This window comes from Grampus griseus (assembly GCF_964374135.1).
Source record: "Grampus griseus genome assembly, chromosome: 5".
In the NCBI taxonomy this organism is placed as follows: Eukaryota; Metazoa; Chordata; class Mammalia; order Artiodactyla; family Delphinidae; genus Grampus; species Grampus griseus.
In genome coordinates this window covers 62,580,293-62,594,661 of record NC_138998.1, presented here as the reverse complement: position 1 = coordinate 62,594,661, position 14,369 = coordinate 62,580,293, and positions in this window count along the sequence as shown.

Sequence of the window (14,369 nt, the reverse complement as noted above, 5' to 3'; positions counted from 1 at the left end):
GTGCCATACCTACTGAAGCCTGCAGGCCTAGAGCCCATGCTCCACAACAAGAGAAGCCACCACAATGAGAAGCCTGCGCACTGCAACGGAGAGTAGCCCCTGCTCATCACAACTAGAGAAAGCCCGCTTGCAGCAACAAAAACACAACGCAGCCAAAAATAAATAAATAAATAAATAAATAAATAAATAAAATCCCAAACCCTTTCTTTAAAAAATTAAAAAATAATAAAAATAAACAATGCCATATGTTGCAGACAGCATTCAAGTTGGATGACAACTGGAAAGCACTGTAGTTTGCCAGCTATGAAGTCTTTGGTGACCATGGCAAGTGTTCGTTCAGGTGGAACAGTAGAAGCAGAAGAAACTGCAGTGGGCTGTCAAATCCATGGGATGTAAGGAGGTGGAGATAATAACATTTGGCTATGAAGGGCAAGAAAAAGATTCGGTGATAGCTAGTGGAGAATGTCTTTGACAGAGAACATTTTTAAGGGTAGGCGAGGTGAATGGTTTAATGAAGTGTTATAACCAGAAACAAAGGGGTGAGACTGTGGGGTCTTACCATCCCTTCAAAAGATTTTAAACCTTGTGGGACAGGGCCTTCCTCTACTTCATCAGCTACAGAGATGACTAGATGAAATGGATGACAAGAGTAGTGATGTCAAGAGGCTGCAACAGCCAGGCTATCAGAGCCCAAGGTAGGGAGAAGTGCATGAGACTGGGAGGGCTGACATCAGCGCACCCAGCCTGGAGCCAAAGCAGAGGACAAGATCTCTTGCAGTGTGAAGGCTGGTGTCTCTAGCTTCAGAAAAGCTGGGGCTGAGGAATTTTTTAAAAACCCTCAATTATCAATACTAATGTATAATCCATCCTCTTTTGATTACATGCCTTTTTTGCCTGTGATTCACAGTAAGAAACACATTTTTACACTGCGATCTAATACAAATGTATATAAGAAACAAAAATTGCATACATTCTTGCTATGAATAAGAAAGAGTATCAATATAACAGTTTATATTAATTATTATTAATATTTAAATATAATATGGAGAAGTGCCAAATAAATAGTATAAAAACAAAAATTGGGAAAGACTGGGACTTGAAAAATGTAAATCTTGTTTCTAGGTTCATATAACATGCTTAGTAGTTTCCCTGATGACAACCAACAAACCTGGGTATGGGTAGTTCAAATATTTAAACAAAATACTTTTAAAGGTCAATTATTTAATTATTTATAATAACAAAAAACTAGAAATAACCTAGATATCCATTAAGAGGGAACTGGTGGAATTAGAGTATATACATACAATGGAACACCACGCAAATGTAAAAAGAGATGAGGACTACATTTACATATTGCTATGCAGTAACACCCAGGACATATTAATAAACAAAAAAGCAACCAAAAAAAGTGTGCATGGTATTTTAGAGGGAAGAAAAGGACAAAGGAAGCAGGGATAGAAGCTAAACCTTTCTGACTATATCTTGTTTGATGAATTTGACTATGAGATCGTGTAAACATTTTACATAATTAGAAAATATATAATTTTAAAAAGCAAATCCTAAAAACAAAAGCAAAATGAAATAAATAAACCTAACTGTATATTGAGTTGGTGGTACAACCACACAGATATGAATTGTTTCAAATGAGTTTAACACGTTGTAATCTGAGTGCATATTCTTAATGGGATATACCCTTAGGACAAAAAAGAAAAAGGAAAAAAAAAACCTTAAACTGTTTTCATTAATCATAATGTTTGTGTTAGTGTCAGTACTGTTATTCTAAGATGGTTGTATGTGTGTTGTGGGATAAAGCAAAAGAGTGATTATGTTGGTTTTTCAGTGTGAGAAAAAGGAGAAATAGATTAAGGTAGACAAGGTTATATAAAAATCCTGTAGTCCTGAATTTGAATTGGAAGTATCACTATAAACTCATGATGTATTTTATCATTAAAAAAAGTATCTCTGGGACTTCCCTGGTGGCACAGTGGTTAACAATCTGCCTGCCAATGCAGAGGACACGGGTTCAAGCCCCGGTCCAGGAAGATCCCACATGCCGCGGAGCAACTAAGCCCGTGCGCCACAACTACTGAGCCCACGTGCCACAGCTACTGAAGCCCGCCTGCCTAGAACCCGTGCTCCACAACAAGAGAAGCCACCGCAATGAGAAGCCCGCACACCGCAACCAAGAGTAGCCCCTGCTTGCCGCAACTAGAGAAAACCTGCGAGCAGCAACGAAGACCCACGCAGCCAAAAAAAAAAAAAAGTATCTTCTTGGGAATTCCCTGGCAGTGGTTAGGACTCCACGCTTTCACTGCCGAGGCCCAGGTTCAATCCCTGGATGGCGAACTAAGATCCTGCAAGCCTCGCGGCAAGGCCAAAAAAAATAAAAGTATCTCCTAGGTATATCCATTGGAAAGGCCTAATCAAGCATTAGTGAGCACCCTACCCAGACTGTGGTATCCAAAATCCATTTCACACTTAAAGAAACCAGAGCTCTTTGGAGAAATGATTGATTCCATATCTGGGGCAGGAAATATGTGAATTGAGCCTGAAACATGTCAGGAAATCAGAAAGCCATCAAAGGCACCACTGTCCCAAAATGGGACAGTTTCCCAATTGCCCAAATTGTCCATGAGAATAGTAAATGCAGTTATTTGAAATACCCCAAATATGTTCACGAGTTCATAATAATCCTTAAAAAAACAAAACAAAACTCATTGGTCACCTTTGGAAGATGCTAGGGAACCAATTCATTATTTTCAAATCTCGTAATTAAAAAGAGAAAAAAGAGAAAGCATTTATTCCTACTTTTCCTACACAAATTGTACCTCAGTGTAAATAAACAGCTGATAAGTTTCTTTATAGATGTACTCCAGCTAATAAATAAAGAAGAATGATATAATATTGCCATTTTGCAGACAACGATATAATGGATCTTGGTATTGATCACCAATGACTGCTAACACCACATGAAGAAAGAAAACCAGCTATTATATAACTCCTGATAGAAATATACAACTGCTATTTACATCTTGCTCCTCCCCTTAAAAAAACTGAACCTTAATCTGATCAAGCCTCCAGAACTACCAATTTACGGGAAATAAAGGGGACAGAGAAAGGGTAAACAACACTACAAGGGCACAATCAACAAAATCCAAAATCCAGACGGAGGAAAATTCTGCAGAATAACTGAATTGCTAGGGAAAAAAAAGGAAAGAAACAGGGGAGGGATATCTGTTAGGGTTCAATTAGAAAATCAAAATGACTTTGTGTGATATAAGGGATTTATTATAGGACTTAGACTTGACATAACTGGAAGGGCTGGTTAAGCACTCTGTGTAAGTCAGTTGCCCCTTCATCTGGTGCTGGGCCTGACATCAGGGAGGCTGATGGTTAGGAAGAGCAAAAACAAGCTGGAACCTTTGTCTATGTCTCCAGGGAACCTGTGTTGGTCTCTCACCCACTCCAAGCCTCCAACTTTGATGATGTGGATGATCTACAGAAAAACTAGTGCAATTCTTAAGAGAGCTGCATGTAATCCTGATCCATTGACCATTATGTCTATCAGTTAAACTTGAATTTGCCTCTATATTTTTCATTTCATCATTTTTTACTATTAATCAATTTCATAGCATTTTATACAAGTTCAGTTAAAATGTTACAGTTGTCACAAACTTCAAATATGTTGCATTGATAATGATGCCTTTTTCTGAAAGACACACAAAAGTTTTACCTAAAAGTCACTAAAAAGTATCAACAATTTTGCCAACAGCAATAAAATTATACTAAACTTTGCTTCAACCATACCTGCAACTGTGTGTTAATCCTCCCATTATGATGATAGTCAAATTGGCCATTGTATACCATGGAACAAAAGAGTAAACGACCTGGTCCTAACCGGTGCATATGTTCGTCACACCCTTCTCTCTATGCCCACTCATTGCAACTGGGCAGAAGACTGGTGCAATATGCACAGTTTTTGCTAAGCGCCCGTATGATGAACTCCGATGTTTTCTATTCCATTATATTCTAGTATATTCTATTTCATTTAAAAATAAAGAGCTGGTTGAGAGCCACTAACTTGATTTCATAACCTACTAATGGATTGTGGCCGGCAATTTGAAAAACACTGCCTTAGGCTGGGTTATATTTACATTATTAAAGTCCCCTCACTCTGCTTCTTAATGTTTAAATTCAGTTAACTCCTGAGTCTCTGTATCTTTGTCTTTATTCTCCATGTCTGTGGTTTTTGATTGCCACCACCTTACAGTGATTTTTACAGTTCAGGGATAGGATGGAAATTCTGAGTGTGGGTGATTTTGTAGATCATGACACGGTTTTCTTCTTCCTTCAAAAAGAAAAGTCCACATGACTAGGCAATAACTTAGTTCTGCTAGATTTCCTCTTATTCAGCATCTCAGGGACAGGTTTTTGGTTTTTTTTTAAAGAATCAATTTTATTTATTTATTTATGGCTGTGTTGGGTCTTCATTACTCGGTGCAGGCTTTCCCTAGTTGTGTCAAGTGGGGGTTACTCTTCACTGAGCTGCACGGGCTTCTCATTGCAGTGGCTTCTCTTGTTGGGCTCTAGGCATGTGAGCTTCAGTAGTTGTGGCATGTGGGCTCAGTAGTTGTTGAGCACGGGCTCTAGAGAGCAGGCTCAGTAGTTGTGATGCACAGGCTTAGTTGCTCTGCGGCATGTGGGATCTTCCTGGACCAGGAATTGAACCCGTGTCCCCTGCACTGGCAGGCGGATTCTTAACCACTATGCCACCAGGGAAGTCCTCAGGGACAGGTCTTAAAGTCATTCTTATCATTTGGTCTCTAAAAATTATTTCTCCTTTTCTGCTTGCAACTCATAAAACCCTATCTTTTTTTTTCTTTAAACACCTGACAAAGAGATATCTTGAAAAGGTGTGGATGGATATTGTTCTGATTATTCAATTGCTGCATGAAACTGCAATTATTTTATTATGCTTATGGATTCTGTGGGTCAGTAATTCAGAGAGGGCCCAGCAGAGATGGCTTGTCTGCTTCACAATGTCTGGGGCTGCAGTGAGAGGAGACTCACATGGCTGGAAGATGAATCATCTGTGGGTTTCTGTACTCGTATGTCTGGTACCTGGCTGGGATGACTTGGGGCTGGGCTCAATGGGATCTGTCAGCTGAAGTGATTACACGTGGCCTCTCCATATAGCATGGGTTCCTCACAGCATGATGACTGGGCTCTGAGAGGGAGCACACAGAGAGTGAGCATTCTAGGATAACCTCTGTCAATTTCATGACCTGGCCTTAGAAGTTACCCAGTGTCACTTCTGTCAGACTCTGTGACTGAAGGACTTACAAACCCTCCCCAGATTCAAGAGCATAAATGCTGCCTCTTGGGGCAATATTTCAGAACCACCACAGGTGGCTGTCTCTGATGATTTCTGAATGGGATTTTATGTCTTCTCATTATTCATGCTCAGCTTTCTTTTATTCATTCAACAAACGACTGAGCACCAACCTTACATCAAGCACTGTTTTAAGCACTGAAGATACGAGAAACAAGAGAGATATGATTCCTACCCTCATGGAGCTGATTAAAAGTGGAGAGAGAGAGAGTAAACAAATACTCACACAAAGAATGCCACAATATTCATCTATTCAGCTACATTTGCTTACTTATTCCCTGATGATGATTTCCACATTGTTAGCCTTCTCTATTTCCTATAGACTCCATATTGTCTTCACTTAAACCTTTCTCACCTATGTTCTAGGTCTTTTAGTTTTTCTTGCATTGTTTTTTGTGTTGTTTCCTTTTTTATTTTTTTTTGTGTGTGTAAACGCCCTGGGATAGAGGTTTCTGGGTTGGTCTTCCTTCTTTTTTTTTAAAATTAATTAATTAATTTTTGGCTGCGTTGGGTCTTCATTGCAGTGTGTGGGCTTTCTCTAGTTGTGGCAAGTGGGGGCTACTCTTTGTTGCAGTGCATGGGCTTCTCATTGCGGTGGCTTCTCTTGTTGCAGAGCACGGGCCCTAGGCATGCGGGCTTCAGTAGTTGTGGCATGTGGGCTCAGTAGTTGTGGCTAGCAGGCTTAGTTGCTCCATGGCATGTGGGATCTTCCCAGACCAGGGATCGAACCTGTGTCCCCTGCATTGGCAGGCAGATTTTTAAATTAATTAATTAATTAATTTTTGGCTGCCTTGGGTCTTTGTTGCAGCACATGGGCTTTCTCTAGTTGTGGAGAGCAGGGACTACTCTTGGTTGCAATGTGTGAGCTTCTCATTGCGGTGGCTTGTCTTGTTGCAGAGCACAGGCTCTAGGCACGCAGGCTTCAGTAGTCGTGGCACACAGGCTCAGTAGTTGTGGCACGCAGGCTTAGTTGCTCTGCAGCATGTGGGATCTTCCCGGACCAGGTCTCAAACCCATGTCCCCTGCATTGGCAGGTGGATTCTTAACCACTGCACCGCCAGGGAAGTCCTGGTCTTCTTTCTTGATCACTTATTTGCTCAGTGACATTCCCATTTGCATTTTTATTACTTTTCTTGATGTCTTTGGCTCATTTGTTCACCCCCTCCCCCCCAAATATTATAGGCCTACTGGTTTCAGGCACTGTTCTGAGCACATGGACACAGACCTCAGACACAGCTTTGCCTCAGACAGGAAACGCACTTTAGTGAAGGAGCATAGGCTCTGCTGTCAGGCACATCACACCTAGAATTGTAGCTTTATCACTTACTAGTTGGAACCTTACTTGATAAATTATATAGCCCCTTGTCCTCTTTTTCCTCCTAAGGACGATAATACTCCTCATATAACTAAGACAGTGCCTGGAACTTGGTAGAGCCTCAATATGTATTTACTGCCTCTAAATACAGGACTCAGTGGAAAACTCACAGTTAAATCAACACTTTCAATATAGTGTGAAAGGGTTAATACAAAGGGGGTATATTTAAGATACTTTGTGAACAGAGAGGTGCCACCTAGCCTAAGCTGGCATCTTGAAAAATTTCCCATAGAATAGTAATTCCCATCTTGGGGTGGGTAGGAGGAAGGAGTACAGAAGCTGCTGAGGGGAATTTCTGAATTGAAGAGCAAAGTCTGAAAAAATATATTCAATATTATAAGGCTATTTTATATTTAGAAAAGTGAAAAAAACTATTGTTTTCATAATTCAAACTACAAGAAGTAAATATAAAATCACCACAGATGGTAGAGATATTCAGAAGATAGATTATATATTCTGCATATCAGCAACTCTCAAAGGGGAATCATCAGAGTGTCAGGGAAGGCTGGTATGGGATGTTTATAGGATGTTTATATATATCACATAGGGGTATTTTTTTTTTTTTTTTTTTTGGCTGTGCCGGGTCTTTGTTGCTGAGTGCAGGCTTTCTCTGGTTGCAGCCAGCAGGGGCTACTCTTTGTTGCAGTGCGTGGGCTTCTCATCGTGGTGGCTTCTCTTGTTGTGGAGCATGGGTTCTAAGCGCACGGGCGTAGTTGTAGCACGCGGGCCTCCGAGCGTGCGGGCTTCAGTAGTTGTGGCATGTGGGCTCAGTCGTTGTGGTGCACAGGCTCAGTAGTTATGGTGCATAGACTTACTTGACCCACGGTACGTGGGAGCTTACCAGACCAGGGATTGAACCCATGTGCCCTACATAGGGAGGTAGATTCTTAACCAACGGACCACCAGGGAAGTCCAGGGGTATGGTTTTTTAAAAGTTTGAGAAACTTTACTATAAGAGCTAGTGACTGAGCCTTGAATAATGAGTAGGAATTAGCCAGGTGGAAAAGAGAATTCTAGGCTGTAGGAACAGCCCTCATAAATGGTCAGGGGTGTGACAGAGCTGGGCTAGTTTGAGGACTACAAGTGGTTTTACATGGCTGTGAGTGAGCGGTAGAAGTGAGCATGGAGAAGTTGGCAGGGCCAAATCTTAAAGTACTTGTATGCTCTACAAAAAAAAATAACACTGGAGAGTTTCCTGGTGGTTCAGTGGTTAGGACTCCGTGCTCTTACTGCCGAGGGCATGCGTGGGAGACGCAGATTCCACAAGCTGCACGGTGAGTCCAGAAAACAAACAAACAAAAGAATAATACTGAAGGCAACTGGGAATCACTGAAGGATTCTGAGGGAGGGAGTGACAAAAGCAGATTTGCTTTTCTAATAGCATCTATAAATTTCCTTCCATAGTCATGATTTCTTCTTTAATCTCGCAGAAAGTAGTATGTGCAGGCTTATTGACAGTGGCCTGAGTCTTAGCTAGTAACAGTGCTCCTACCATCGTAGATGCGCTCTGTCCCATGCTGACTTTCTCTTTCTCTTAGACATTTCAGTACTTACTGATTGCAGAACTGGATCCAGATAGTTGTGCTGTTTTGAAGCTGATCTTAGTGAATTGTTACCTTTGAAGTGTCACTATTTTACATTTTTGGTGAGTTTATCTAGGAAGTTTCCAGTGCTGAGTTTACTGGGAGGTAGCGAGAGGATGTGAACATAATCTTAGGCTTACAGGTCCAGTACTTGATTCTGTACCTTGCCCTGTATGACTTTAAGCCACAACCGCTCTGAGCTTCAGTTTCTTCACCTGAAACATGGAACTAATGATAATCCCCGTGTAAACTTGTTCTGTGGATTAGAGAAAATGTTCTCTAAGTGCCTGAATCATAGTAGGTACTCAATTAATAGTCAACTTTGTAAATGTTGTCGTGCCCTACCCGTGTGTCTTCAGCACTCATTGTTCCCATGCAACCAACAGCTTCTCACTGCAAGCACTTGTGACTCTCTACCTGAGGGCTTTCTCTTGCCAACTCTTGCTTGGGGCAGGCTGGAAATGCCAAGAAGTTCATGCCCCCAGAAGCAGGCCTTTCAACCAACGATCAATAGGAATTGATATATTAAAACTTCTTTCTTTTTCCCTAGGACAAACCGAAGCCTATATTATATATTCTCCTAGAGGTTCCCCATGGACTGTGACTCAGTTGTTCTCGGTGGTACCTTCTTATTAAAGCACCCTATATTGGCTTCTTTCCCTTCTCAGTCTCACTTCTCTATGCCCCTCCCAGTGATCACCTCCCATATAAACTACTTGGCACTCAAATCCTTGTCTCATGATCTGCTACTGGGGAACCAAAGTGAAGACAATGGTAGCTATTATTCATTCATTCATTAGTTATTGAGTGCAATGTGTCAGGCACTGTTTCTTATTACTGCTCCATCCTCCTATAAACTGCTACACCTAGGATTCCTGTTTTTTTGAATTTTTAACAATTATATTATTAAAAAATTAAAGGAAAAATTTAAGGGAAATTATTTCCCATAAACTCACCAGCAGAGCACAAAAGCTCTTTTTATTTCTTCCTATTTGCTTCCATTTTTAATACATGGGTGCACATTTATTATAGTCGCAATTGTAGGTGCAATCTAGTATTCTGTGTTTTACTTTTCCATTTAGCTTCCTACCATATTCACTTTCTCTAGGCTTCAAAATTTACACTTTAACTGCTGCATTATATTCCACTACCCTATTGTAGGACATTGTGATGGTTAATTTTGTGTGTCAACTTGACGGGGCCATAGAGTGCCCAGATACTTGCTCAAATATTATTTTGAGTGTTAATGTGCTTGGATGAGATTAACATTTCAATTGGTCAACAGACTAAAACAGACTGCCCTCTCTAATGTACGTGGGCCTCATCCAATCTGTTGAAGGCCTGAATAGAACAAAAAGGCTGACCCTACCCTAAGTAAGAGAGTATTCCATCTGCCTGACTGCCTTTGAACTAGGACTTTGCCTTTTTCCTGCCTTCAGACTCAAACTGAAACTTCAGCTCTTCCTGGGTCTACAGCTTGCCAACTCGCTCTGCAGATTTTGGGACGTGTCAGCTTCCATAACTGCATGAGCCAATTCCTTATAATAAATCTCTTTACACACACACACACACACACACACACACAAACATTCTCTCTCTCTGTCTCTCCCTCTCCCTCCCCGCCCCCTTTCTCTCTCAGTTCTATTTCTCTGGAGAATTCCAATAGAGGCATGGAGATTCTTTTTTATTTTTTCCAAATGTGGCTAGTACTACACATAAAGTCTTTATGCCATAATCTATTTTTTGTTTTTGATTTTATGAACAATACATGAACATTGTACAAACCGAAAAGATTTTCCTTCTTCCACAATGAAACTCACTGTTACAGACTTCTTGTACATCCCTTCAAGAAGTACACTATGCCTATATGACACAAATGACAGCATACTCCCCACACTGTTCTGTGCTTTTTCCATTCAATAATACACCTTGGTCTTCTTTCATGCCAGGAAATGCTGCTTCAGTGCTTCTGACCGGCTGGTTCCCTCAGCTCCCCTTGCTGCAATATTTTTGTGATAGCATCTCCCCAGCATAGGAACTCTCTCCCTCTCAGTATCTTCCTTCTCTACTCATTCATTTAGTCACTCTTTTAGCCACTTGTCAAATGTTTACTAAGCATTTACTCTGTGCTGGCACTAAGCCAGGCCATGGATAGAATGGTGAGCAAAACAGGCCATGTCCCTGCCCTCATGGAGTTCAGTCTAGGGAAACAGAAGTAATGGACCAAAAATTTCAGAGAAGCTAGGTGAGCGAATTAATGAAGGATGTTTGGAGTGCAAGGGACCACCACACAGGAGGGAGAACCTGGCCCAGAAAGGCTTTCTGAAGGAAGTGTCACCTTGCTGAGACCTGAAGAATGAGAAAGAGTTAGCCTAGTGAAGGACTGTGGGAAAGGTATCCCTGGCAGATGACAAGAGAGGGAGATGGCAGGAGAGGGAGCAAGAAGGGAAGAGGAGAAAGCTAAATATGGAGAATGCTAGTGGGCTGGAGAAATAAGTCTAGCAAAGTTGGCAGGTCCAGGCCATGGAGGTCTCATGGATTTTGTGCTGGAGCAAAGGGAAACCAAGGAAGGGTCTACCTTTTGTTAATTCCTTCAGTTTGATGTTTCTCTGTTCCTCCTTTTCTTTTAGATATTTGAATACTTTCAACCTACTGACTTTTTCACTATATTTTCTGCATCATTTATTAGTGCTTGTTCTGGGGATTACTGAAGGCACCCTTAAGTATTGAAGAAGACATAAATAAATGGAAAGATATTCCATTCTCATGAATTAGAGGAATTAATATTGTTAAAATGTTCACACTACCCAAAGTAATCTACAGATTTAATGCAATCCCTATCAAAATTCCAATGGCAGTTTTTACAGAAATAGAAGAAATAATCCTAATATTTGTATGGAACCACAAAAGACTCTGAACGGCCAAAGCAATCTTGAGAAAGAAGATCAAAGCTGGAGGCACCACATTCCAGATTTCAAATTATATTACAAAGCTATAGTAATCAAAACAGTACGACATTGGCATAAAAACAGATCCCATTGATCAACGGAAAGAATAGAGAGCCCAGAAATACATGGTAAATTAATTTACAACAAAAGAAGTAAAAATACACATTGGAGAAAGGGTAGTTCCTCAACAAATGGTGTTGGGAAAACTAGACAGTCACATGTCAAAGAATAAAACTGAACCCCTATCTTACACCCCACCCAAAAATCAACTCAAAATGGATTTAAAAGGTTCTATACAGTGAAGGAAACCATTAACAAAATGAAAAGGCAACCTATGGAATGGGAGAAAATTTTTGAAAATCATATATCTGATAAAGGGTTAATATCCAAAATACATAAAAAACTCATACAGCTCAATAGCAAAAAGACTATCTGATTTTAAAATGGGCAGAGGAGCTGAATAGACATTTTTCCAAAGAAGATATACAAATGGCCAACAGGTACATGAAAAGGTGCTCAACATCACTAATCATCAGGGAAATGCAGATCAAAACCACATAAGATATCATCTCATACCTATTAGTATAGCTATTATCAAAAAGACAAGAAATAACAAGTGTTGGCAAGGATGTGAATAAAAGGGAACCCTTGTGCACTGTTGATAAGAATGTAAATTGATGTAGCCACTATGTAAAACAGTATGCAGGATCCTCAAAATGTTAAAAATAGAACTACCATATGATCCAATGAACTACCATATGATCCAATTCTACTTCTGGGTATTTATCCAAAGGAAACTAAGTCACTATCTTGAAAAGATACCTGCACCCCATTTTCCTTGCAGCATTATATATAATAGCCAATACATGGAAACAACCTAAATATCCATTGATGGATGAATGGATAAAGAAAAAGTGGTGTGCATGTATACACACACACACACACACACACACACTCACTCACTCACTCATTCGCACACACAAAGGGGAATATTATTCAGCCATAAAAAGAATGCAATCTTGCCATTTGCAACAACATGGATAGACCTTGAGGGCATTATGCTAAATGAAATAGGTCAGACATATTTTTGTCTTTTAAAGATAAAATTTCCCCTTTATCTTTTTTCAGCAGTTTGACTACAATGTTTCTAAGCATGGTTTTCTTTATGTCTACCCTATTTCATTTCACTGACTTTCCTTCATCTGTAAATGTATATCTTTCACCAAATACAGGAATATATTAATACATTAAAAGGATTATATGCAATGATTAATATAGGAATACATTAAAACATTAAAAGGATCATACACCATGATCAAGTGGGGTTTATCCCAGGGATGCAAGGATTTTTCAATATTTGCAAATCAATCAATGTGATACACCAGATAAACAAATTAAAGAATAAAAACCGTATGATCATCTCAATAGATGCAGAAAGAGCTTCTGATAAAATTCAACATCCACTTATGATAAAAACTCTCCAGAAAGCAGGCATAGAGGGAACATACTTCAACATAAAAAAAGGCCATTTATGACAAACCCACAGCTAACATCAGACTCAATGGTGAAAATCTGAAAGCATTTCTGCTAAGATCAGGTACAAGACAAGGATGCCCACTGTCACCACTTTTAGTCAACATAGTTTTGGAAGTCCTAGCCACAGCAATCAGTGAGGAAAAAAAGAAATAAAACGAATCCAAATTAGAAAGGAAGAAGTAAAACTGTCACTGATTGCAGATGACACAATACTATACGTAGAAAATTTTTTAAATGCCACCAGAAAACTACTAAAGCTCATCAATGAATATGGTAAAGTTGCAGGATAAAAATTAATATACAGAAACCTGTTACATTTCTATACACTAACAACGAAGTATCAGAAAGAGAAATTAAGGAAACAATCCCATTTACCAACACATCAAAAAGAATAAAATACCTAGGAGTAAACCTACCTAAAGAGGCAAAAGACCTGTACTCCAAAAACTATAAGACACTGGTGAAAGAAACTGAAGATGACATAAACAGATGTAAAGATATACCATGTTCTTGGATTGGAAGAATAAATATTGTTAAGATGACCATACTACCCAAGACAATCTACAAATTCAATGTAACCCCTATCAAATTACCAATGGCATTTTTCACAGAACTAAAACAAAAATTTTTTAAATTTGTCTAGAAACACAAAAGACCCTGAATAGCCAAAACAATCTTGTACTTTTTTTTTTTTGGCCACACTGCGTGGCTTGTGGGACCTTAGTTCCCTAACCAGGGATTTAACTTGGGCCCACGGCAGTGAAAGTGTCACATCCTAACCACTGAACTACCAGGGAATTCCCAACAAAACAATCTTGAGAAAGAAGAACAGAGCTCGAGGAATCATGCGCCCTGATTTCAGACTATACTATAAAGCTACAATAATCAAAAGAGTATGGTACTGGCACAAAAGCAGACACATAGATCAATGGAACTGGATAAAGAGCCCAGAATTAAACTGATACATTTATGATCAATTAATCTATGACAAAGGAGGAAAGAATACACAATGGAGAAAAAACAGTCTCTTCAATAAGTGGTACTAGGAAAATCATACAGCTACATGTAAAAGAATAAAACTAGAACATTCTCTAACACCACATACAAAAATAAACTCAAAATGGATTAAAGACCTAAATGTAAGGCTGGATACTATAAAACTCCTAGAGAAAAACATAGGTAGAACACTCTGACATAAATCAAAGCAATTTATTTTTGGATCCATCTCCTAAAGCAAGAGAAATAAAAACAAAAAGAAACAAATGGGACCTAATTAAACTTAAAAGCTTTTGCACAGCAAAGGAAACCATCACCAAAACAAAAAGTCAACCTATTGAATGGGAGAAAATATTTGCAAATGATATGACGAATAAGGGGTTAAAATCCAACACATATAAACAGCTCATACAACTCAAATCGAAAAAAACCAAACAACCCAATTAACAAATGGGCAGAAGAATTGAATAGACATTTTTCCAAAGAGGAAATACAGATGGCCAACAGGCACATGAAAAGATGTTCAACATGGCTAATCA